Below are 25,576 nucleotides of genomic sequence, written 5' to 3' on the forward strand. Positions count from 1 at the left end.
ATTCAACAGGGGGAAAAAAATAAAGATCTGTTCCAGAATATATCCAAGTGAGCCCTTGCAAGCTCTGCTAAATGTCCTATCCCTTTAAGGATAGAAGAATGGCTTTATGTTTTATAAAACTGAAAAGAATTTGCACCTTAATTTCATCCCATTTTCTCCTAGGTTTCAGCCTGCCTAGAATGATGAGAGATACTTCTTATTTTATTGAAACTGTAGTGTAATATTGATATGAGATTGTTCTTTACTCCAAAATCTCATATCTGGTAATTAAAATTGCTTTGGCTTCCCACACCACTGATTTACTAGAAAGATGAGCTGTTTTCTGCCAGATTCAATTGAAATCAAAGTCCACTTGTCAAAACAAAGTCATAATTCCAAAAATATGTGCAAAGAATACTACATTTATTGACCAAAATATGACCATATAACACCAAGTATGAATATGGGCAGAGTACTCTGAGATTTCCTTTATTCTCAGTGATAATTAAAGCTACTAGTCCTACTCTTAATATCGTTTAAAAAGTAAGTTGGACAATAAAACAAAATATACAAAATATATTATTAAAAATAATTATTCATACAATTTAGTGATTAGGTATTTCAGAAAAACATCACTAAATATTTGCCACAAATTACAAGATAATATGAAAATGTATTATTGACTGGACACAATGCTCAGTATTTTTAGAACAAAATGGTACCCCAGCTAAGAGGAAAATCCTTACAGTCTCATTATCAATTTGTTCCTGAATAATATAAACCTCCTGGTTTTCTTGCACTTAAGAATTGTTAAGTAATACTCATGATGAAATGTTTTGTGTGTGTGTGTCCATGATGTACACACACCAATAACTTGCAACTACCTTGGTGTGCTACTCCTCTATCCCATCCCCATGCTTACCCCTTAGGGATTACGGTTATCCTGAATCTTGCTCATGCTTTTTTATTTTATTGTTTTATCACAAGTGAATGCATTTCTAACACAGCATATTATTTAGTTTTGCTTATTTTGAGCTTTCTAAAGATGGCATCATACTGTACCTAATCTTCTGGGATTTGGTTTTTTCCCCACTCGACATTACTTTAAATGACTCCATTTTTTAATGTATTTTGTTAAAACATTGGAGATTATTATTAAAATATCAGAAATATAGTCCTCATTTAAAAGTATTGATTATAGTTTGGAGAGTATAATCAATTAACTACCCTAGAAACTTGTGAAAGGATCAGACACTTTACACAATAATATACTGTACCTTGAGCATAATGAAATACAACTTACCCACAAACCTCTATAAATAAAAAAAATAAATGATATATAGAAAGAACTAAATTTTGATCAAACCAGATCAAGTATCAATCGACACCTTTCAACTATAACGATTTGCTGAAGTATTAATATTTTAACATCTGCAAAGAACAAGTAGTTCAGAAAACTGACCTAAAATGGTGGTTATAAAAAAAATGATTGGTGATAAAATAGAGAAAATTCAGGAAAGATAAAAATCTATATTTTGGGGACTGAAATTAAATGAAATACTATAATAAATTTTCAAGCAGCAGTAAGAAATCCTTAAATTATAGGCTGATGTTATTGACATGACTTGCCTTTGGCAAAACTGCCTCTGGACTTTAAGGCTAACATGTAACCCAAATACATTTAGGGCTTAAAAGCTTCTGATAACTTTTCCATGACCAAAGACAGGTTTTAACCGGCCACCTATTCTTCACCAGCAGATACTTCATGGGAGTAGACGGTGACTTAGCACTTTCATGTCATCATCCTTTTCCTCCAACTTCTCTGCTCTATGTATCTTAAAGTGGTACATTACACTGCAGTAGACACTGCAGTAAGTTTATAAAAATACTATCTCTTTTGATTTCCCATGGCTGTACTTTAAATATTTAGGCTCAATCTATCAGTTTGTATTTAATTGTTGTACAATTTATAGTGTGTTCTTTGTTCTTAGGCTTAAAAAAAGCAAGTTTGATTTAAAATCTATTTAGTGATCCTTATTTTCTTTTTTTTTTTTTTGATCCTTATTTTCTTTTGACAATACATGTTGCTTAATTTTTTATTAGAGTTTATGTTAGTAAACGAATTCTCATTGTATTTTGTTGAAAATCCTGGAAGGAGTGAAAGCATTAGGTAAGGTTAAGGTGTAAAGAAGATGGCAGTAGTAGAATGGCTTCAGCAGGTTTAATTGTGATCTACTAAAATGTATCAGAGTGGGAAGTGCTTGTAAAACTAAAATTCAGTGTTAAATTTAACCATACAATTACTTCTTTTTGGATCCCTAGTAGGTAGAGTCCCAAGAAGTTTGCTATTAAAATGTTCATTACAGGACAGCCCAGGTGGCTCAGTGGTTTGGCGCTGGCTTCAGCCCAGGGTGTGATCCTGGGGTCCTGGAATCGAGTCCCACGTTGGGCTCCCTGCATGGAGCCTGCTTCCCCCTCTGCCTGTGTCTCTGCCTCTCTCTCTGTGTGTCTCTCATGAATTAATAAATAAAATCTTAAAAAATGTATTCATTAAAAAATAGTTAGAAATGTCAGAGCTCTTCAGTTACAAAGTTTTACTCTGGTAGCCATGATTTGACTGTTCCTGAAAAGAAACAGTTATTTTCCAGAACCTAAAAGTTTTTTTTCATCTGTGAATAAAGGACATTTGGCATACGAAATAATTTGGTGGCTTGTGGGTAATCACTCTAATTTTCTCTTCTAAAACAAAGCCCATCAAGAAAAGCCATTTTCTTTTCTTTTAATATGTTGTCTTAAAGCTCTAGAAACTCTTTTATTATAAAAAATCAGAAACAAAGATGTGCTGTAACTATGTCACTCCATCCCCTTTTTAATCCATTCATCAAAGCATCTGAAAGATGAATAGTCATCCACTATGCCAGGAAAATACAGGAAAATAGAGTCTGTAACAATCATTCTCAAATGAGAGGCCAAGCAGGGGGAAGTGATTACATTTGAATTAGCTACACAAACCACTTAGCATAAGGATGGATAAACAAACAAGAACTAACTTTAAAGTCACCTGAGCATCAAAGAAATTTTACTCTCATGTTAAGGAAAATGTTTTAACTGTCTAAAAATAGTTTTACAAATCAAAGTTGTGTTTTCTATCAGAGTGACACAGCAACTTTGGTTCCTATAACTTTTAAATATTATTATTTCTTTAAATAATTTTCATAAAGAACTGTGGAAACCAAGTCAAACTAGATTATTCTGGGTTCTTTAAATTAGAGCTTCTCAAATTTTAATGTGCAAATAAGTCAAATGGAGATCTTGTTAAAATATAGATCATGACTGAGTAAATCTGAGATGGGTTCCAAGATTCTGCATTTCTGACAAAACCCTAGCTGATTATGGTAAAAATAAAAAGTCCCAACCCAGACCTACAGAATCAGAATCCCCCTGCCCCCGTTGGTTCAAATGAACATCAAAATTTAAGCAGCTGCATTAGCATCCAATCACTAGGAGATAAATACTAGTTTAAAGGGAAGGGCAAAATCAATTCTTTCCATTTACTATATGCCTCATAAAGTAAAATAAGACTGGAAGAAAATACTCCAATACAGTAGGGTCCCTCTATCTGTGGGCAATGTGTTCCAAGACCCCCAGTGGTTGCCTGAAACTGCAGATAGCACTGAACTCTACAAATACTATATTTTTTCCTATACAAACATACCTAGATACAGTCTAATTTATCAGTTAGGCACAGTAAGAGATTAATAATAACCAAAAATAGAAAAATTACAATAATATATTGTAATCAAAGTTATAAGAATTTGGTCACTCTCAATTTCAAAATATCTTCCTGTGATGATGTGAGATGATGAAATGCGACATGATGAGATGAAGTGAGTTGAGTGACATAGGCTTTGTGATGCAGCGTTAGGCTACCACTAACCTTCTGATGGTATCTCAGAAGGATTATCTGCTTTTGGACTGTGGTTGACTGCAGGTAACTGAAACCACAGAAAGTGGTATCTGGATAAGTGAGGGGCCTACCTCTCCTAAAAACAGTGCATCTTCTCTTTTCTCTTTTTTTAAAGTATTTATTCATTCATGAGAGACACAGAGAGAGAGAGAGAGGCAGAGACACAGGCAGAGGGAGAAGCAGGCTCCATGTAGGGAGCCCAATGAGGGACTCGATCCCGAGACTCCAGGATCAGGCCCCAAGCCGAGAACAGGCGCTTAGGCGTCTGAGGCACTGAGGCACCCAGGCATTCCCATTTTCTCTTTTCATTAAAAAAAAAAAATTAAAAAATTAAATCAGGCATAAAAAATATTAGTGTTTCCTGTGACACTGTTAACTTAATAACTGCAAATGCTTAAACCTGTTCTCTGAGTAGTTTTTCACATTTTTAACTGAAGTGACCAAAGGAGAAAAATTCACTTATCACCTTCTATTTGTAGCCTCAAGTAACACAAATAATTCTCTGGAGTATAGATAGTTTATATTTAGCTACATCCATTTGTTAGAGCAGTTAGTCCATTACTCACTGTTACATTGCTTTCTTAAAAAAAAACAAAACATTTATAACCTTTATTGTTTTGTAATGACAAAGTAATATAATTATTGTAGGAAATTTAGAAATTGCTGATAAGCAAAGAAAAAAACACCCAATTCCAACCACCCGAAGTTAACTACTGTTTACATTTTATCATATAAAACTTCAGGCTCTTCCCCATGCATATATTTTTATTTTTGACAAAAACAGGATCAGGCTGCAAAAGCATGCATATGCATATACATATATGCATGCCTTTCTTTGCATAAGAGTATAATTTCCACCTGCTTTAAATTGTTCAAGCACTTTCTGAGATTATCTAGTATAGTTTAGAATGGCTGTTTGCAGTGCAGCTGAAAGCTCATCCATGAATGCAAATTCATTCTCAAGTATTTAAAGTCTTGAAAGTGGAAGCTAAGGGGGTTTTGTTGTAAAACCACTTCAAATATTTCATAACAAATTTGTAATCCTCACAACATGTATCATTTGCTGAACTGAAGTAAAACTCAGCTAAGTTTAATTGTTGACTTTCTCAAAATTCAAGGGGGCTACCATTGGATCAAAGCTTGTGTGGAATCTTATAATTCACCTTTTAAACTAAGAATTTTGTTGACATTCTCAAAAACGCCTCATGGTTTAAGGAGACCTTAAAAGGCTACGTATTGGAGCTTCCCAGTTACGGCTCAAATCTCTTCTATAACCTCCTACTGAATAGTTTCCCTTCCTTGAATGCAAATGCCTGGAAAGTCACTATACTTTTTAAACTTTTTAGTGTGAACTAATTTTAGACTTACAAAATAGCTTCAAAAATGGTACAGAAAGTTCCTCTTTTTTTTTACATTTAAAAATTTTATTTAAGTTCAATTAATGAACATATAATGTATTATTGGTTTTAGAGGTAGAGGTCAGGGATTCATCAGTCTTATAGAATACCAAGTGCTCATTACATCATGTGTCCTCCTTAATGTTCATCACCCAGTTACCCCCTCCCCCTTCCTCCTTTCCTCCAGGGACCCCTAGTTTGTTTCATAGGATGAAGAGTCTCATGGTTTGTCTCCCTCTCTGGCTTTGTCTTGTTTTATTTTTTCCTCTCTTCCCCTATGGATGGAACTAGAGGGTATTACATACTAAGTGAAATAAGTCAATCAGAGAAAGACAATTATCATATGATCTCATGCATATGTGAAATTTAAGAAACAAAACAGAGGATCATGGGGTACAGAGAGTTTTAATATATCATCCATTTGGCTTCCACTAATGTTAACATGGTATTTGACAATAATGTAATTATCAGGAAATTAGCAATTAATTCATAGACCTTATTTCAATTTTGCCAGTTGTCTTGCTTATATCTTCTTTTTGGTCCAGAATCTAATTCCAGATCCCATAGTGCATCAGTTGCTATGATTCCTCAGTCTCTTCTAACCCGCAGCAGTTCTTCAATCTTGTCTTTTATGACTGATGTTTTTAGACTACTGGCTAGTTTGTTTCTGGAATATCCTTCAATTGTGTTATGTTTTCTATTGATTAAATTGAAATTATGCATTTTTGGCAAGAGTACTACAGAAGTGATGTTTGCCCTTCCCAGCTCATCAGATCAAGAAGTACATGATGTTGATATGTCTTATCATGGTGATTTTTGTAAAGGTGGTATATTCCAGGTTTCTCCATGCAAAGCTACTATTTTTCCCCTTATAATTTATAAGTATCTTATGGAGAGATGACATTATGAAACTATGCAAATATTCCATTTCATGTATACTTTTGTCCACTACTTTCAACATTAATTGATGAATCTTGCTTGCAATGATTATATGAAGATAATTTTTCTATATCATTTCTTCTATATTTATTATTGAAATCCTCCTGTAAGAAAACGCTATCTCTTCCCCTTTGTTTGCTTACTTATTCATGTCATTTTGGGCTCAAAGATTTTGTTTTAATCTAGAAGTTATAAGCCATACTATTCATTATTCCTTATTTTGTTACTCCAGTTGTCCTACTGTTGACTATTGGAAGCTCTTTCAGGATGAAGCCAGATCCATCCAGTGTCCTATCCTCATCTTTCTTACTTTCTAGCAGTACAAAAGATTCCAGCCTCATCTTGTATTATTACTGACCCATCCTTAGAATCAGCTATTTTTTCAGGGAGTTTTGGTTTCTTTTATTGAAAAATGGTATTTAGAAACCAACATTGGATTCTAGGTATGCTCATTGCTACTGGAGTTTCTTGCTTTTAGACTTTGTTGGGCAGATCTAGGAAACAGATAGATGTATACTCATGTACACATCTATATTTCTATAACAGTCTCTCTGTCTAAATAATTTAATACTATGAGTTTGTACTGATAAATTCCAAGTCCAATCAAATACCATAGGATTCATTCGTGCCTTTCCCTTTTCTTGTTTGTTATTTCTTTTTCTGACAGCGAGACAACTGGCTCTCACTCTCCACTAATGTATTTAGGTATTTGGTCAATTCTGGTATACATATAAAGTAGTCTAAAAACTGTAAACCTACACTCTTGTGAGGAAAAAAAAAGTATTGACTAGAGTATAATAATTTTGTATAGTTTTTTTTATGTTTAACCTTACAGTTTATGGCTAAAATACAATCTCTCCCATTTATTTAGGTTATTTTCATTTTAATTCCTTTCATTTTATATTACGTTTTGAGTTCCTCCCACTTTCTTTTTGATTTCAATTATTTATGTTTGGGTATGTGAAACATTACCATGATTCTAAGAGTCAGAACTACATTAAATATGTGCTTTCCTCCCTCATTTCCTCCCTCATTCCTTCCTCCGTGTTCCCATTTTCCCATTCTTTCCTTTACCTATCTGTGCCCTCTAAGTAATCAATCTCATTGTTTTTGGTTTAACTACCTTGTATATCTTTTTGCACAAATGAGCAGATACATGTATAACTTCTTATTTTTCCTTCTTCTTTACATATAGGCTTTTGTACTTTACTTTTTCCATTAAATGGTGTATCATAGGAGTCACTCCGTATCAGTTCATAAAGATATTTCATTTTTTATAGCTGTGCAATTATCCATACTGTGGATACACCATGGTTAATTCAGTCACTCTCTTATATGGGCCTTATGATGCTTCTAGTATTTTGCAATTAAAAAATATTGCAGTAAACATTATGCATCTGTATTTTCATATTGCTGGAGGTGTATCTTAGAATAAATTCCTAGAATTAGGATTTTTGTGTCAAAAATAAGTGTAGTTTTGTTAGGAATTGCCAAATTCTCTCCCGGAAGGGTCATACCAGTTTCCACTCCCATTAGCAATATGTTAACAGAAGGCTCTTTTCCTCACAACCTCATTATTATGTTTTTAAATGTCTCTCAGCCTGAGAGGATGCAACCTCAGAATTGTTTTAAATTATATTTATGTGATTATAAATGGGTCTCAATAGTTTTCATATGTGTAAGAGACTTATTGTCTTTTTATTTTTTTGTAAATTGTTCATATCTTTTCCTTATTTTCCTATCAGGTTTTTGTCCCTTTATCCTGTGATTTTTAAGAGTTATATATTAGGGATATTATTCCTTTGTCTGTGATGTATATTGCAAAGGTATTTACCAAGTTTGTCAGTTATCTTCTGTTTATGGTAGTTTTTTTCCAATGCATACTTTTCAAATTTGTTTACAGTAAAAATTATCAGTCTTTTATTTACTTGCTTCTGAATTTTGAGTCATAGTTAGAAAACCAGTTTAAAATGGAATTCGCCCATGTTTTATTCTATTACTTGTATGGTTTTAATTTTTACATTTGGATTCCAGATACATTTGGAATTTATTTTTGTATTTGATCTAGGGTATGAATATAATTTTGTCTTTTTTCTAGATGGCTACCCATTAAAAAGTAATTTATTTATAAGTCCATCATTACCCACAGTGTTTTGAGGTATCATTTTTATCTTATACCTACTTGGGTCTATTTCTGGGCCTTCTATTCCATCCCACTATCTATTCATGCACTAGTATCTCACTGTTTTAATTGGAGAGGCTGTTATAGTGAGTTTTAATGTCTGGTAGGGCTGGTTCCCCTACCCTCAGTACTTTTTTTTTCCTTTTCAGTATTTTTCCATGCTATTCTTGAACTTTTGTTTTTTTCATATGTAATTCACTTTCAACTTGCCTAACTCCATAAAAAAGCTTTATCAGGATTGTGTTAAATTTATAAATTAGTTCAGAGAAAACTGATAATATCTTTACAATGTTTAATTCTCCCATCTGAGATGAGAACAGGGTATGTCTTTCCATTTTTGCTAGTCTACTCTTGTTATCTTTGTCCTGAAAGATTTTAAAGCTTTCTTCCTACATATTTTATGCCTTTTCATTAAGTTTTTTCCAAAATATTCAATCTTCTTTGTTTTCATTGTAAATGAGGTTCTTCTACCATTATGTCCTCTAACTGGTTATTGTTTGTATATATTAAGGATATTGATTTCTGCCTGTTGATATTATTTCTGCTACACTACTGAATTATTTTATTGTTTAAATAAAATCATTGATTAGGGTTTTCTAGGTATATTATCATATCATCATCAAATAGAGATAGTTTGCTTTTTTATCCATTCTTTTTTATCCACCTCTTTTTATTTTTTCTTGTCTGGTTGTATTGGCTAATACCTCTAGAACAATTCTAAATACTGGAGAAGACAGGCATCCTTGCCTCATTTCTGATTTAGTAAAAGTTTTATGATGCTTTCTCATTAAAGGAGATACTGGCTTTCGCTACTTTGTAAAGCAGGTAATTTAATCTTTTGATGATGATAATGATGGTGATGATAATACGATGATAACTAATACTTACTGAGCACTTGCTATGTGCCACACACAGCTCTAAGCACTTTACATATAATTTCTCATTTAGTATTCACAAAGACTATCTGGTAGATTTATTATACAATTTTACAGATGAAAATACTGAAGCATAGAAAAGTCTATCAGAGTCTAGAAGCAAACTCAGGCTAACTGACTCCAGAGATAGTCCATACATGCACTATCATAACTGCTTTAGAGAAATAATTTTCATGGTTAGCAAATCATTTCTTTCTAACTCCTATCTATTCACACTGGCAGATTAGTATCACCTGTGGAACTTTCAAAACTTTTAAAACTGACCCAATTCTACCCACACACATTCTGATTTAACTGGTATGCAGCAAGATTTGTGTAATGTTTTTTTAAAAAACTTTGTATGTAGATATTTCCAAAATATATCAGCAACAAAGAACTTGCATTTAGAATATATAATTTACAAAGAACACCACTAAATGAACAAGAGAATGACAGACAACCCAATAGTATATGACCAAAGATTTAAAGTCATACTTCATATAAGAGAAAATCAAAATAACTACACACATATATATAAAGGTATATCACATCATTAATATCTGAAAATCTTAATTAGAATAGCAATGAGATACCACTACACACCCACAAGAGTAGCCAAAATTAAACCATCTGACAATGCCAAGAGTTAATGAGAAACAGTCTGGGAACATCTACAAGAGTTAAATATATACATGCCTCACGCCCCAGCAATTCCACTCTTGGGCATATCCCCTAGAATTGTGCTGTTCAATACAGTAGCCACTAGCCACATATATCTACTTAAGTTTAAATTAAATAGGGGCACCTGGGTGCCTCAGCTGGTTAGGCACAGGACTCATATTTTGGCTTAGGTTATGATCTCACAGGTCATGAGATTGAGCCCTATTTAGGGCCCCACATTTAGTGGGGAGTCTGCTTGGGATTCTCTCTCTCCCTCTCCTGCCCCTTTTCTCGCTTTCTCTATCAAATAAATAAGTATTTTTTTAAATCAATTTTTTATTTAAATTCAGTTCCTCAGTTGTGCTATTCATAGTTCCAGAGCTTAATATCCAAATATGGATAGTGGCTACTGTATTGGACAACACAAATATAAAACATTTCCATCATTGGAGTTCTGTGGGACAGTGCTACCCTAGAACATATGTTTATGTTTCTGGAAGCTCTATTTGTAACAGCCCCAATACTTAGGGATAGACCAAAAGTCCAGCAACCTTAGAATGGATAAATAAATTTTTGAATATTTTTACAACAGAATACCATGTGCAGAAGTGTATTTTACATAAAGCAAAAGAAGTTTGCCTGATGTCTTCAAAGGCTGAGAGATGATTTAGCAATGTGTTCATATGGACAGATGCTTTTGTAAAATTAACAATAATAATATTTGTGTATTCCTTTTCTTAAAGGAGACAAGCAAATATTAGCTTCAAGCCCCTCAATATCTGGCTCAACCCCTAACCAAAAAATAATGAAATTTTAAAAACTGAAGCTATGCAAGCTGTGAGGAAGTTTTGCAAATATATGAAAGGAACATAACAAAAGGAGCATATACTCTGTATTCAATAAAGCTTAAAAGCAGACACAACTAAATTAAATGATTTAAGGATACATACAAAAATGGTAAAACCATAAAGAAGGATTGAGAGGTAATTATCACAGAAGTCTAAGTAGTGTTTGTTTTTAGAAAGAAAGTACATAAGAAAGTACACATATGGTCCACCGGGGTGCGGGAAATGTTCTATTTGTCATCTTAGGGAGTGATTATATTCTCCTATACTGCATAGTTATCCTTTATGCTGTCTTGGATGTGTGTTATGTTTCACAATTTTAAAATACTAAACATAGTTTGCTCGGATGGTTTCTGATGAGCATCTATTGCTCTAGGCCTCTTACATGTCCTGCCTCTGTCTCTTGGGACCATCCAGAATAATTCTCGTACCTCTGCCACTTGCTGTTAAGCTAATGGAATATAGTTATCCAATTCATCATATTGCTGTCTTTTCTCATCCATGCTAACTAAATGTTTTTACTTACCTCAACCTTTCTCCTCATAAATTCACTTATAGGAGCCCATGGCCCTTCATGCAAAACCCATAATCAAACAGAACATTCAAGTTCTTTCCTCCTTTATGCTATAACCTATCAGTTGACCCTTGAACAATGTAGGGACTAGGAGAGCCAAGCCCCCGTACCGCCCAAGAGTTGAAAATCTATATATAACTTTTGACTCCCCAAAAACTTAATAGCCTACTATCGACCAGAAACCTTACCAATAACATAAACAGTCCATTATCATGGACTTTGTATTAATATGTACAAAATATGTATTATATACTATATTCTTACAATACAGTAAGATAGAGAAAATAAGATATTATTGAGAAAAACATAAGGAAGAGACAATGCATTTATAGTGCTGTACTGTATTTATAAAAAAAAATCTGCATATAAGTAGACCCGTGTGATTCAAACCCATATTGTTCAATGGCCAACTGTTCTCCTCTTAATGCATCTTAAGATCACCTTTGCTTATTAAGCAGTCATATTGCACTGCTGGGTGTGTTTAATATCAGCTAACACCCTTATATCCTTTTTGCTCATGCTGCTGCTTAGCCATTTTATACATTTGTAGTCGACTCTTTGGACCCAATTATATCTTATCTCTGTTCAATTTCATCTTGTTCCATTTAGCCCACTCTTCCATTACTTTTGGTAGCCTTTTCTAGTGCTATCAAAAAATGCCTTCAGATGATGCTAAGACATGAATTCTATACTCTCGTTCCCGAATCTGAATCACCATGGATTTAATAAGTCACTCTTTATATTTTTATTTAAACTGTTGTTTTAAAAATGTGGAGTGAGACGAGGCCAAATAAAGAAGTCTGCTGCACACTACCAGAAACAAGTCCCCTTGTTCATTTTGGTTTATTAAGAAACACCTTTAGTGTTTAGGCTTTGGAGCCTGACACGTCTTTTTCTGGATATGTTCTTTCCCATTTGACGTGGCTAAATCTGCTTGTTCTTCAAGGTCTCCATTTGAATACCTTATACACTGGGAAGCCTTTCCTAGGTTTCCAGTCAAGACATTAATATTAGGCCCTCTACTTATTAAATACTCATTTATTTAACTTTTCTGTTGGGAATTAATTTCATGATGACAGAGTGGATATTTCTTTTGTAAGCTGCTTTATCTCTCATCGGCATAAAGCATAGTGCCTGGAAGCTAGTATGCGTGCAATTGGTTAGCTGCTGAATGGAAGAAAGAAAGGAAGAAAGAATCAAAGAATGAATGAAAGAAGAAAGAAAGAATAGCAGAATAGTATTAAATATAGTGTGTTTGTTCTGCATTATACACTGAAATAAATATGTGATGTACACGATCTGACCTAATCTTCCTAATATCAGTTTTGTTATTTCTCTATATGATAGATGAGGATACTGGGGTACAGAGGTAGAAGCAACACTGAACTCTGGCCTGCCTTTTCCAAACATGCCATAGGAGACTCGTCACTACTAGAGTGAAAATACATCATAATCCATGATTAAACCAAAAGTTATTACATATCATTTGTTTAGAATAATATTTGTTTCAAAATGAATGGTTGTCAGTAAAGGCAACTATGTTTCAAACTGAAGTGTGGAAGTGACTGAGGTGTTGGTAATGCAGTTATTATTTTCCTGTTCTCTAATAAAGAGAGCTCAGTGTGTCAAAGAACAAGGACTTCTTATTAATGGTGCCACAGAGATACCTCAGGCCATGCCTTCAAATACTTCTAACAATCTTACCGGGACAAATGGACCATTTATCCTTGGGACAGAGAGGAAAGCTGCCAACACCTCTGAAAACACTTAAGGGAATTTTTTACTCTAATATGGAGTTAAGTTCCAGGAGGGATTTGGGTTCCAGATAAGATCCAGAGTACTGAGAAAGGAGTCCAAGACTAGTCAAGGATAAAAGTGATATTTATTACACTAAATGTTCATTTGTAAAACATTTGTGGAAATGATATTAAAATAGATACTACTCTCCATTGTAAATTCTGCATAGCCCCCATAGTTGCAACTGAAGATAGATATAGTTCTAATATGAACATTGGCTCATATTCTCATACATTAATAAGATGAAAGTGAAACAACTGGCTCTCAAGATTCCTGAAATTTTTATGGGTCATACAAGCCAGCTTCATTATATCACTGGCACGTTCCATTCAACATAAAACCGTAACACTCTGTGTCTGATCACATGAGCCACACAGTCCCTCTAAGCCAGCTGTCCTGCACTCTCCTTCCCTCCTGCTTTTATGTGGTGTGTTTCACTTTATCTCTTCTTAGAATCTGATTCTTTCTCTGTTTTACCATTTATGAGTTGAGTCTGTCCTTTACCAGGCATCTCACCCCGGAATTGACTTAAGCATTTGGTCTTCTTAGCTTGATTCTCAACTTTTCCTGAACAATAGGGGTTGAATTTGCTTCCATTTCAAAGGCAACGTCTAAATCATAAACACTTCCTTCCTTCCGCCCGTCATTCCCAATGGACATACGAAACAGTGGAAAAGATACAAACACCCAAGTTATATGGCTAGTATTGCAAGCTTAAAACTCAAGGCTGGGGCCGCCTGGGTGGCTCAGTCAGTTAAACATCTGCCTTCAGATCAGGTCACGATCCCAGGGTCCTGGGATCAAGCCCTGTGTTGGGCTCTCTGCTCAGCAAGGAGTTTGCTTCCCCCTCTCCCTCTGCTCTCCCCCTGCTCGTGCTCTCTCTCTCTCTCTCTCTCCCTCTCTCTCTCTCAAATAAATAAATAAAATCTTTAAAACATTTTTAAAAATAAAACTCAGTATCTTCAGGTTCAATGTTTAATAATCTTTTTAAATCTATAATATCTAATAATAGATAATCTAATCTAATAATCTTTTTAAAAACTATATTCTTTGAAGTAAGGAACTGACAGAAGAAATCATCCTCTTTCTCCCTTTTTTTTTTAAAAAAAAACCTGTCTCCTTCCCTGCCCCAGCCTGGTGGAAATGATTGAAGACTTAAAGGCTTAAAAAGACAAAAGAAGAGAGAAAGAATCTCTAACACCTACAAAGTCCTTACATATATAATAAAAAATCTGATCTTAATATTTATATTCCTAAAAAATTTTTTATTAGTATCAAGCTTTATTTGAAATTGTGTTTATAGAATCATGGTATTTTATTCATCTTCAGGCATAATTTAGAATTTTAAACCATCTGAATATGACATCTCATCAAATTATATAATGTTCAATAGAGCTCCTTTACTGAGTTGCAATAACCTTTAGGTTTAGGGAGTCTTTCAAACAAAAGAGAAGTAATAAAATCAATTCATTATAGACAAACTCTTTTAAGTCTCCCGTTATAGTAAAAGTCACAACAATATATCTATATATATTTTTGAGTTTATATATTCATAATTAAGAATACTGTTTCTTTAGCTATGTCTTGAAAATATAAATTCTTAAAGATAAAAACAAATAGCATGTGATCTCTACTATTCCTTGACAATTAATTTATCTCTTAGTGTCTAAGTTGACTCATTTATAAAATGGCAATAGTTATATTGATCCCATGCTAAACAGAGATTCCCAAATAAAAAATGGAGGTTGATATGAAGAAAAATTTTACTTTATTTCTTTATTTATAAGTTGAAGCTCATCTGGGCAACATTTAAAAAAAAAAAAAAAAAAAGCTTGCTTGGAATGAAATGTTCCAGTCAGACTCTTACAAAACCCTAACTACTCCAGCAGTATTTAGATTTAGGTTCAAAACTAGATACACGGTATTAGCATATTTATAATTCTTGATAGTGGCCGCCCCTATCCGAGCCTAAGGAATTAGGAAAAGTATAAATAGTCAAGAAACATACTATTATTGAATATTAAATAAATATTCTGAATTCCCCAACTGTGTTCTCCTATCAAGAAATTACTTTTATATGATTTTCTAATTTGCACATCTGGGTTTTTTGGCTGTATACATGAAGGTTTGGGAAACATTACCTTTAATTGACAGATTATATGATTTTTTAGGCATTGATGGTTTTAGTCTCGGTCTAGAAATTAAACAAGTTGATTTAAAAGATATTCCCCCCCTAAAAAAAAAAACATATTTCCCCAAATCTACCTCCTTAGCTTTCTGTTCACATCCTAAGAACAAGTCAGCTCTTAAGGGTATTATTTACTTTTTTCAGGTCAGTATCTTCAGGCCTATATTAGCTTCCTACAGCAGGGAATCCCAGCCTTCACTTTTCCTTCTAAAATATTCAAATTTTAAAAATTTCTTCCTTATTATAATTTTTCATATATAAGAATTAGACTTAGTGCATCTAAGACAATCTATTTCAGACATGTGATCTATAAGAAAGCGATTAATCTTTTTTTTTTTTTAAAGATCTTATTTATTTATTCATGAGAGACACAGAGAGAGGCAGAGACACAGGCTGACGGAGAAGTAGGCTCCATGCGGGGAGCCCGAAGTGGGACTCGATCCCAGGACCTCAGGATCATGGCCTGGGCCAAAGGCAAGATGCTCAACCACTGGGCCACCAAGGTGTCCTGCAATTGCTCTTCTTACCAAGTCAGAAGGGAGGACTCAGCTTGAATGGTAACTGGTAGACAGAATCTAATCATAGGGATGTTGGAATGTGAGTTAGAAGACAACTATCATAAGGCCTCTGACAGCTGACTGGTTAATGCTAATCAATGAACTGCGTATCTATATACTTGGGATGTTTAAAATACTTATACTCGGACTTAAGCTTTATAATATCCAAAACTTTCTCCCAATTGTATTTTAAAATAACTCATACTTGTTAATTTAGTTATGCTCGATTGGCCATTCCATCTCAGTTTTCTGGGATCAGGTCTTCTATGCTGTAAAGATGCACTGCCCAGTAATGTAGCCACTAGCCACATATGGCTAGACTTAAATTTAAATTAAGATTAAATAAAATTTAAAAATGATTTCCTCAGTATCACATTTTAAGTGGCTTGAAATGTGGCTAGTAGCTTCTGTCTAGTGGCAACTTCATTGGAGTGTGAAGTCATAGAACATTTCTATCATCACAGAAAGTTCTGTTGGATGGAGCTGCTCTATAGCATCTATGTTCTAAAGCTTCTTTAAATAGCTGAAGTGCATTTTTTTTCCTTTGCATCCATTACTGCCAAAATCAGGTTATTATAAAGAAGAAATCAGAGACACTCAGTACTCAAATTCCATCCTACCCACTCCTAATCCAAGATTAGTGCCCACCCAAACCCAGGAGGCTTTAGTCTGCACTGAAACATCTACAAAACATTTGCTTTTCTATATGATGATCCCAGCCGACCCACTGTTTCCCTTGTTAGAAGGGAAGACTCATAGGAGATAAGGGCATTTCCAAAAATGATTTGGAGCATTTCCCAGGTGACTTGAGTAAGTTTGGATGCACTCTGCTCCTAGCATAAGTGATTGTTTTTTCCTCTATGCCTTTTTAAATGCACCTCTCTCTCTCTACCCTTTCTGTTTTTGTACTTATGTATTTGCCATCTTTACAATTGAACTTTGCGTCTCCCAGAGTCTTGTATGGTACTTGCTGTGAACTTAGTACTCCATAATGATGGACAAAAGAACACATGATCTGGGTGGGGCTCAACCACTCTCTCCCAGATTTTGCTACAAGTGGTTACCATTTCTTGGAACTCTGAGGAAACCCATTTGTTGTTCTTACTCTCCTATGTTAACCCCCACTCTCACTCACTAGGTAGTGCCCTAATAAAGGCAAATGGTTCCATTACTTTATTTAAATACATGTTTATATTTGTAAAGTGTTTAGCGTAACAGTGATTCTATCCTGCTTTTCCTGAGAGTGGTTGATCCATCAGGAAGAAGGCTGCTCTTCCTCCGACTGTGCCATGAATGATATCGTTCTGTGCTTATATATCCAACTTCCAGGTCACATGGACTGGTGTCAAGGTTAGGTCAACAGAGTTGGGTGAAACAGAGTCAAGGATGGTAAGTGAAATGATGGCCTGTCTGATCTTGTTCTGTTAATTCTACAGGGGAGGGCAGGGGGCAATGGCTAAGTTTTCTGAATGTCACTTCTAAGGTGCCAGAAAGTCATCTCTAACTGAGTTTTCAGGTAAAAACATAGTTGGGACCCAAGTATTTAGAGAGCCAGAAAATTGAGAAATAAGAGCTTGTAGTGTTGTGGAAAGCTGGGGAAAAACAGAGAAAGAAAGAAGTTGTTTGAAATTCTCCTGATAAACTGGATTCCAAATTGGTACTTTTCCCATAAATTACAATTCATAAGAATACACATATTTTGGAATGTTGCTCTTTACTCAGCAATTCACGATTATTTTGTGCCACAGTTCATTTTTATAGATGAGAAAAACTAACTGTAAGGGTGCTTTAAATGCAAAGTAACAGAGAATCATTGGGATTTTCCAAATAACTTGTTGACTCAAACATGATTTTTCAAAACCACCTGAAAAGCCAGTTGTATTTTTTTAATGCACTTCATTAGAAATTATGTATGGTTTACATATCAGTATGCGTTCCTCCAACTCAAAGAAGGCAAAAAAAAATTATTTTAAATACCTCTGCACACCTAGAAGTGAGTTACAAAAATCAGTGGCCCTCCACAAAAATAGTGCTTAGGCTTATTTTTTTTTACATTTATCTTACCTTTTGCTTCATTCTTCTAGAATCATACCATAGGGGTTCACAGGATGTGTACTGTTTAATAATAGAAAACAGCACTGGTAGGATGAAAATGTTTCCAGGTTGTTTTTTTCTTCTTGGAGTAGATTTTTCAGCTCTCAGGAGAGCTTGCTTGATATGATAATAATAATGTACTCTCCAATAAGAAATCCTGGTTCTTTAGATGTGGTCTTATTTATTTTCCACCATTCCCATGAGGTAGGAGAAGGTACAGCTTTTTGAAGTTTAATAAGACATCCAGAGATAGTAGATGATTGAACTACGAAAATAATTTAGGATCAGCAACTCCTACTCTACCAAAATTAAAGAAGATGTGAGATTTGACCTATTGCTTGGGTCCAGTCAGGTTTGAGTCTGTGTCAGGTCACTGTATCTCAACCTCAGGTAGCGTGGGGAGAATGTGAGGGTACCTGACTGTGCCTATATCATCCACTCAGCAAACATTCTTTGAGCCCAGGGCTTAGGTCCTAATATAATATTCAAGGCAATAAGATAACTTGCTCTCATTATTCAGAGATCAGGAAGGGCAAGAGGTACAAATAATGACAATATTTCCAGAAAACTGATGACTGCAGTTTGTGCAGAAATGCTATAGACACAGCTAATTCTGCCAAAGGGAGAGCAGAAATCATCACAACTTTCACTATGAGCCTTGAAAGGAATGACAGTCTACCCTGCAGAAGGGGTGGGAGGAAGAGAGCACATTCCAACACAAAGAGGCACAAAAAGTCCAGGAACTTTCCACATTATATATTTTTTTTCCACATTATATTTTGGTATAAAATTTTAGTTCAAAAATTGTAGTGATAGATATTGTTGTATATTCAGTTATACATTTAAAAATTTAACATGTGGTTAGTATAATCCTGATATAATCCTGGATTTTTTTAAAGGAAAAAAGAGAGGGACACCTGGGTGGCTCAGTGGTTGAGCGTCTGCCTTTGGATCAGGTTGGTGATACCGGGGTCGTGGGATTGAGTTCCGCATCAGGGTCCCCCTGTAGGAAGCCTGCTTTTCCCTCTGCCTATGTCTCTGCTTCTCTGTGTGTCTCTCACTAATAAATAAAATCTTAAAAAAAAAAAAAAAAAGGAAAAAGGAGAAAAAATATACTTCCACTTTTTCTTCCAAAAGAAAAAATCTGAATTTATCCCAGATTGTTAGGAGGGAAATACATAGATTATAATATTTTTAAAAATATCGACTCTCTTATTCAGACATCCTCAACTTTATTAATTAGAAATGCCCTTGCAAGAAAAATTATAAATTAATCTTTTTTAAATAACCAAATCTTAGTGTCAGCTCCATGAGAATTATATCGGCAGTGGCCATATTTGTTTCTTGGTTTGTTGTCCCTAATTCTGTATTTTCTCCAGCAACATCTTTCATGGGGATGTCTTGCCCATAGAGAATTCACAGTCTCTCTATCACAAGCCTCAGTTGGAGTCAAAGAGTGAGAGGTGTTCTCTCCTGGGGAATGATGCACATTGCCTTAAGGAATTAGTTTACACTACAAAAGCCTTCCTGTGTAATCCAAGCATTGAGTACAGGCTCCACTGGAACTCTAATGCCTTAAAATATTTATACAAATAACCCTTTCCAATGATCATGGAATTGCACCATGATAAGTACCAAACTCCTCCCATGGTAGAGTATTCCTTTGAGGTCAGATCTAAATCATTTTGGTGGGAATTTGTCATGCTGAGCCTATACTGCTGAAAACAGAGATGAACAGTTATTCTTGGATCTTCAGAAATGACATGTAGCTTTTTGTAGTTGTGTAAGTTGCAACTGTGGGTCTCTGGAGTCAGAGCCATGTGCTTCAAAGGTGGCGCTTTCTACTTCTGATCCATAACTATTGTTCAACCTTTTCTTTGACCTTCAATACCCTCGACTGAAAAGGGAGATAAAAATACTCACTTCACAAGGTATTGAGGTGAAACAAGCTAAAAGTATGAAGTATCTTTCAAATATTAGGTGTTTGTTGTTAATTACATAGGTATGTATCCATGAATTCATTCAACTAATATTTGTTATGAGCCATTATCAGCCTTATCTGCACCAGAGTCAGAAAGAATAGAAATTTGTGACAGTTATTGCCTTGGAGATGCATTGGGGAGGTCTTTAGATTTATGTCTGTCTCTCAAGCAGTTTCTCAAGGAAGAATCTATGTGTAGATTTAATGGCAAACAGACAAAAAAAACCAAAAACAAAAACAAAGACAAAACCAGGAGCTCTCCCCAAATCACACGCTGGTAAACAGCCTAGTCAAGACTCCACCCAGAGTGTCAGACTCGAGGACTCGCTTTTATCTCTCTTCTTACCCTACTCACTACCCCACTATCTATGAGAAAACCAGGCAGTAATTCACAAAGAGGACACTGATTGGCTTACCGAAATTTTACAAAGAATTTCCTGCCTATGTAAGAGTTCCTCTTCTGAGTTTTAAGTTGCTTAGTACTCAGAGACATTATGAAGAATATGAATGCCTACTCTGGATTTTCTATCTCCAAAGGGTCTCCAAGGATAGGGTACAAAAATCAAGTGAAATAACCTTCAAATTCATCATCCTTTTACTGTCATAAAGCAGACGTACTGCAAGTTTCTTTCCAGCAGATGACTTCTCTACCTGACAACAGCTACACACCAAGTGCCCAGACACAGAATGACCCATATCTAATCCATAGTTCAGATACGTACTACACACTCATATACTTTAAAAAATAGTATTTCTCAAAACACAACCACACTCACAAAACAAATCATATGCATTCAAAACTGTAGTCTACTTACATGTCCATCTGGGGGAAACTCATAGAAGTTGGTAGAAGAGAAGGTAAAAAACAGTTGGCAGTGGCTCACGTATCACCCTTTCCTGCCTATGAGAAGCACTAAAAACTATTCCATAGTTACTCTATAGCTTAAAAAAAAAAAAAAAAAAAAAAAGTCATCCTCCTAATGATGGAGCTCCAACCATGGACCCTACACTAGCTCTACTATGACACAGAATAATTAGACATGAAGGCACATAAGCCCAGAACCCTAGATAGCTTTCTTGCTGCTGGACAGAATTTGGACTCTAGCTCTGGTTCTGTGACTATGTGACACTGAGTAGGCTCTTTGCCTTTGTTTTCTTATTTGGGAAATGAGAAATATGAGGAAGAACCTATGATTGGAACTAGGTGACCTCAGGGCTTTTCCAGCCCTAAAATGCTATGCTCTATCTTTCTTTCATATATGGCACAGTCCCCAGATTTCAGTTCAAAAAGGTTCTCTCTCCAGAGTACGAGGGTTTTCTCTATTCCAGTTATATCAGCCCAATATTTGGATTTCCACAGCAACTATGTAATTGCCTCAGTTGGTACTTTTTATTGAACATGTTTCTATCTATTATAAATCTATGTGCCTTGAGGCAGTATTGATGAGGTAAACAGATTTTGGTTTTGAATAATTCTTTCATGTTTGAAGTGTTCCTAATTTGTATTATATTAATTAAAGCCTGGAAACATTTCTACATGAGGAAATGGCTACACCTTTGCTTTACCAGTAATAGCTATTTATAACTTAAATAAAACCACACCTAAGGCTTTGGGGAAGTGCCTGGGGCTTTTTAGACTTCAGGAATTTCTAAACCTCCTCTGAATTTTCAGCACCCTGAGTGCAAAGAACATGGTTTCAATCAAGTATCTTGTAATGTAACTTTATATCCTCCTCAAAGGTCAAAGTCTGACTTTAGCACCTCTGTTTCTCAAACACATGCCTATGGAATATGGGATTCTCGAGTACTGGAGAATTTGCCATACAAAGCATAAATCAGAATTTTTGTCATGGGAAAGCCTCAAATGACTTGACAAAAGTTTTCAAGAGTCCGCATATTACTATATCAACAGGATTTTTTTTTTTTTTTTACCTACTTCAGTGTGCCCAGTACCGTGCTCCATATTCATTGCCAGGGATTGAAACAAAATAAGAACTGCAAATGTTGCTTCCTTTGAAGGGCAGAAATCTATACAGAAGCAAGTGCTTGCAGCTTCAGCCAAATCCTACTTGCACTGTCTCCTACCTTGGGATAACCCATGAGTTGGAAGAAGCAGAGATGATAGTATGCGGTCTGAGATGGTGTAAATGTGGCCTGCTCAGTGGAATTTCTCAGCCCCATGCCTGTTTTTTGAGCTTCCACCTTCCCCAGTTCTCTCACAGCTGGGTCAACTCATTTCATCTCTGTAAATCCAGCCTCACTATTTATTTTCAGAGCAATTTGAGTTTTAGTAGGCTATAAATGCCTCCATTCATCCAGGCTTATTATAGTATCCCTTCTCCTGCAGGCTGGCCCCAGTCACAGGGCTTGGGCACTGTGTCCTGAGTTGCCCTCACTACATTCTAAACTAGAGCCATTTTCTACTCTTTCCAGATCCTGATACCCCCCATTTCAGCCCTACTCCTACCTCCAAATTCTAGCTCACACAGAAGACAGAGCAACTTGAATTCCCTGAAGGAGTTATTTTCTGAATAACTAATTCACTGAATTTAATACATTTATCAATATATCAACAATTTGTTTTAAGGAATATTCTTTTTGAATATAGTAAATGAATTTTGAGATATTCATATAAAGCCTATATTCAGAAAAAATATGTCTTACTTTACTTAACTGTGATCAAAATGGATTCTTCTTGAAAATGTTAAATTCTACTTATGGAACTATTCTTCAAAAACATATTCATAAGAAAATTTAATGACCCATATGACCCTCAGCATTTAATAAATTGAACATTAATTAAAATATAGCTAGAGTAAAATTTATTAATTGAATATATTCAAGAAAATGATTTCTCAAGATAAGCACTTGCTGATTGATAAATTTGATGAAATCATCATTTGATAAATTGATCTTTTAATAAACTGAGTTTTAAGTTGCTCAGCACTGATTTTTGGTAAAGGGATATGGAGCTCCCTGGGTGGGTGCTGTGCTTCCACAGACAGACCTTCCAATGATCAGCCTTCCTGAATTTCAGAGTATTTTCTATATCAACTACCCAGGGCTAAGCTCTGCTACATATGGCCCCTGGTGTTGATTGAAGAATACCACTTCCTGAAGTAGCTTGGTCTTACTCATGACCAAATAGCCACTGCTGACTATCTTATCTTACCCAAATGGAGCCATATACTAGAGACCCAACTCTTCCTACTTATTGTGTTCAGCCTTATTGACAAATCTCAAAATGATAATAAAAAAAAGGCCAGAGGCCTGTCTTCTTTCTCTTTCAAATACTTGTTTTTTAAATATTTCATTGTCTTTCATAGTAGTGGAGTTATCAGAAACCTTGAAAACCCACAGGGAAATATATTAACCCCCGATGTTGAAAAAAAATCTTACCAGCTTTTAGCAGAATAACTTTTGTTGGAAGATTTCTTATAGTTTGGAGTATAATAGAAGTACTTGGGCAGCAAAATAGACAATTTTAACATCAATTTGATTCATTTAGGTTGAGAATAATATTTCCCCTTACTTCCTTGTAAAGACACATACTCTCAATATGCTTGTGGTAGGAAGTAATCACATCTTTTTTTTTTTTTTTAAAAGGGGGGTAGCTAACTGGAATTCAAATAAAAACTTAAAACATAAAATAAAATAGTCACTCTTATAAAGAAAGAGTATATATCACCAAATTCAATTTTCAGTGCTACAATTTAACATAGGACCTCACTGCTTTTGCATAAATGGACTTCAAATCATTACCTCTACTTCTACAGTTAAATCTTAGTAAATTGTTCTATAACATATATCTTAAAGTCTGTTTTATCTTGCAGTTCCTCGCCCCCCTCACTACCAAATATAATGACTTTATATTCAATATCTTAAAGCAATTAGACATTTCTGGTATGGTAGAGAACATTTTGAAATAATTATTCCTTCTAAGAAAAACTAAACCCTAAGTATTTGGAGACCAACAAAATTGAATTAACTTGAAATACAGAAATTCAAATAGTAAAACCTTATTTTGTTGGCACTCAAAAATAATGCTAGCTGGAAAAGCTCAATTTCTCAAGTATAAATGATATAGTGACTACTGATCTGAGAAGTTATGTGAAAAGCAAGTACATGATGAGCAACATGAATACATCGATTTTTCAGATTATTTTCTGTTAGATCATGGGTACATGAGTGAAACAGATAAGATCACATGAATAGCATCGGGCATGGCAGTCCAGTGAATGCACCTTGATTCTGCAGTAAAATTCTCCTAATGGTATCCATATTGTTTTTAATATAGGTTAACCCATTAAAAAAATCTCACTTGTATTAGTCATAATATCACAATTTGCTGCCTTATTGAGGTTTTATTTAGAGCAAAATTCCTTAACCCTGACTGTACATTAGAATCATTTAAAGATGGTCAGTCCCCACCTAGACTAATTATATCAAAATGTCTGAGTGTGGAATACCGGTATTTGTATTTTTAAAAGTTTTAGAGATTCTGATGAATATGTAGATTTGGAAACTACTGATCTAAAACATTGTATCTGCTAGACTCCAAAAATACAACTGTAGGAATTTTCTTCTAACTTTTTCTGCCCCAGGGCTTAGTCTTTGGCTTTTATGTTCCTAGTTTAAAATCCTGTATCTAACATCGATTTAGCTCAGAAGATGTTGGATTTGGGTTGGCTTGGGACTTATATGGACATACAGCCTAATACCAGGTAGTTATTATGCTAATGGACTTAAAAAAAAACTCCATATGAATAATCTAATCCTTAAATGCTTTTACAGAATTGGATATTGGCAGTTTGGATTTAATTTACTTAGGCACAATAATTTTGAGCTTGAAATAATTAATTTACATTAATTATGAGTTCAGAATATTATACTTGAAACAATGTCAATTTCTAAAAGAAGGATTGGAAAAGAGAAATTGATCTGGGGAGGTATTAAAAGGATATTTGCAGATTAAAAGAGCCTATTTGCTGAAGTACATAATGAAAGAGTGACCTCTATTTTTCTCAGCCATAGTAGAACCTGCATGATTTTCATCAGTATAAATGTTTACTTCTATTTTTAATCATTAATGAGCTATTATCTCCACATTTTAAAGTTCAAAGAGAATCACAGAGTACCTCAAGAAGATTCAGCAAATAGATTTGTCTCAGTTCTTTGAACAAACCTGATAATAATGAGGACAGCCAACTAGAAAATAAAATTGCTACCTTTATAAGTTAACTTGTTATTCATGCTTTAATATTTCCATATTGTAAGAGGAGCACTATGTTTATGTTTGATCTCTTACCAGTAGACTGAACATGGCATATTGTATGTATATACTGGGGTGAGAGGTAGAGGAGAGCACAACAATTAAGACCAAGGGTGTATCATAATAATCTTTTACTTTTTTTATGTAAAAGGGAGTTTTAATGGAGACTTAGATGAAATAATATTGTTTTTGTTTTATTAATAGACAGTGTTATATTAATTTCAGGTGTA

The 25,576-nt window shown here is 34.7% G+C and overlaps 2 protein-coding genes across 4 annotated transcripts in view; one reads left to right on the forward strand and one right to left on the reverse strand.

Moving 5' to 3' along the window:
• Positions 1-25,576, reverse strand: part of LOC144293670 (uncharacterized) — a 370,284-nt gene that overhangs the window by 299,716 nt on the left and 44,992 nt on the right. The window lies entirely within an intron of this gene.
• The window catches only part of GPR149 (G protein-coupled receptor 149), a 65,349-nt gene that overhangs the window by 8,587 nt on the left and 31,186 nt on the right, over positions 1-25,576 (forward strand). The window lies entirely within an intron of this gene.

This window comes from Canis aureus, chromosome 22 (genome assembly GCF_053574225.1).
Source record: "Canis aureus isolate CA01 chromosome 22, VMU_Caureus_v.1.0, whole genome shotgun sequence".
Lineage (NCBI taxonomy): Eukaryota > Metazoa > Chordata > Mammalia > Carnivora > Canidae > Canis > Canis aureus.